Raw genomic sequence first — 2823 nt, forward strand, 5'->3', positions numbered from 1 at the left:
CCCTTTGCTGATTTTCATTGTTGTTTTTCAATTCCTCTTCATGGGATATTTTGCCGAGGATGTTCTGTAGCGCAGGCTTCGAGTTGTAAATTCTTTTAACTTTTGTTTATCATGGAAGGTTTTTATTTCATCAACACACATCTAAAGCTTAATTGTGCTGGATATAAGATTCTTGGCTGGCATTCATTTTCTCTCAGAGCTTGATATATGTTGTTCCAGGATCTTCTAGCTTTCAGGGTCTGGGTTGAAAAATCTGCACATAATCTAATTGGTTTCCCTTATATGTAATCTGATTCCTTTCTCTCATACCTTTTAATATTCTCTCCTTATTCTGTATGTTAGGCATTTTTATTATAATGTGCCTTAGTGTGGATCTACTGTGATTTTGTACATTTGGCATCCTGTAAGCCTCTTGAATTTGGTTTTCCAATTCATTCGTCATGTTTGGATTTTTTCTGATATATTTCATTAAATAGATTGCTCTTTCCTTTGGAACTCTATTCCTTCCTCTATCCCAATAACTCTCAAATTTGGTATTTTTTTATTGGTTGTTCAAAACATTACAAAGCTCTTGACATATATTTCATACATTTGATTCAAGTGGGTTATGAACTCTCATTTTTACCCCGCATACAGATTGTAGAATCACATCGGTTACACCTCCACGTTTTTACATATTGCTATACTAGTGACTGTTGTATTCTGCTATCTTTCCTATCCTCTACTATCCCCCCTCCCTTCCCCTCCCATCTTCTCTCTCTACCCCATCTACTGTAATTCATTTCTCTCCCTTGATTTTTTTCCCCTTTCCCCTCACATCCTCTTATATGTAATTTTGTATAACAGTGAGGGTCTCCTTCCATTTCCATGCAATTTCCCTTCTCTCTCCCTTTCCCTCCCACCTCTCGTCCCTGTTTAATGTTAATCTTTTTCTCATGCTCTTCCTCCCTCTCTGTTTTTAGTTGCTCTCCTTATATCAAAGACGAAATTTGGCATTTATTTTTTAGGGATTGTCTAGCTTCACTTAGCATAATCTGCTCTAATGCCATCCATTTCCCTGCAAATTCCATGATTTTGTCATTTTTTAGTGCTGAGTAATACTCCATTGTGTATAAATGCCACATTTTTAAATCCATTCATCTATTGAAGGGCATCTAAGTTGGTTCCACAGTCTAGCTATTGTGAATTGTGCTGCTATGAACATCGATGTAGCAGTATCCCTATAGTACGCTCTTTTAAGGTCTTCAGGGAATAGTCCAAGAAGGGCAATAGCTGAGTCAAATGGTGGTTCCATTCCCAGCTTTCCCAGGAATCTCCATACTGCTTTCCAAATTGGCCGCACCAATTTGCAGTCCCACCAGCAAGGCACAAGTGTACTCTTTTCCCCACATCCTCGCCAGCACTTGTTGTTGTTTGACTTCATAATGGCTGCCGATATTACTGGAGTGAGATGGTATCTTAGGGTGGTTTTGATTTGCATTTCTCTGACTGCTAGAGATGGTGAGCATTTTTTCATGTACTTGTTGATTGATTGTATGTCCTCCTCTGAGAAGTGTCTGTTCAGGTCCTTGGCCCATTTGTTGATTGGGTTATCAAATTTGGTATTTTTGTTATTCCATATTTCTTGAATATTCTGCTCATGGTTTCTTACCATTTTCACTGTGTGGTCTACATTCTTTTCAAGATCATATATTTTTCTGCATAGTCTGAGGTTTTGTCTTCCAAGTGGTCTAATCTGTTGGTGATGCTTTCAATTGAGCTTTTAATTCAGTTTATTGTTTCTTTTATTTCAAGGATTTCTGTTTGTTGTTGTTGTTTTTAAGAACCTCTATCTCCCTGTTGAAGAAATCTTTTGCTTCCTGTATTTGTTTATGTAGCTCTTTGTCAAAATGATCTTTTGCTGCCTGTATTTGCTCTCTTATATCATCCTTTAATTCAAAGAACATTTTAATCTTGTACATCCTGAACTCCTTCTCTGTAATTTCTTCTTCTGTGCTGGCCATGGATTCTAATAATGTGGTATCTTGTTATTTGGGGCACTTTCTTCCCTTGTCTTTCTGTATTGCTTGTGTGTCTTCCCTTCTAGCATTTTGGATCTGAGGTGCTACTATTTTTACCCTATCGGCCTATAGTGCCCCTATAGGGTTCCAATACCTTTCCTTTGAGGTGAAGGAAAATGTTATCAGATCCCAATATAAACAATATACACCCTAAAAATCAATGTTTGCTATTAAGACATTTACAATTTGGTCACAATGGACAGAATTCAATTATTATCTACAATATACTCAGTAGGTTTGTAAAGGGTTTACAGTTTCTGATGGTGGACAAAGAACATGGGGTGAGGGCTGGGATTGTGGCTCAGCAGTAGAGCGCTCACCTAGCACAGGTGGGACCCGGGTTCGATTCTCAGCACCACATAAAAAATAAAGGCATAAAAAAAGAACATGGGGTAAGGAGAAGGATGACATTCTGAGGAGGTAGAAAGTGAAGATATAGAGTTGTTATATCTTAGGAAGTGTGAAAAATAAACCTAAAGAGGAAGGTTAGTAACAGGAGAAGGGAGAGGAAGTAATTTTGGGTAGACAAGTAAGTGGGAAGACAGTAGAGTACATAAAACATACACACACATGTATATTGAAAAAAATTTAAAATGTTAAGATAGTAGAAATTTGTGGGATAAAAGAAAAAAAAAACATCTCACAGCTGTGATATACTATTCAGATGTCCCAGTCCTCAAAAATCTTAATTCATGCAAAGTACTTGGCTTCACATATGTTGTGGATGAGAGGGCAGAAAAATAGAGAGAGTGAGGAAAAAATC

The sequence above is a fragment of the Ictidomys tridecemlineatus genome, chromosome 9 (genome assembly GCF_052094955.1).
Source record: "Ictidomys tridecemlineatus isolate mIctTri1 chromosome 9, mIctTri1.hap1, whole genome shotgun sequence".
NCBI lineage: Eukaryota > Metazoa > Chordata > Mammalia > Rodentia > Sciuridae > Ictidomys > Ictidomys tridecemlineatus.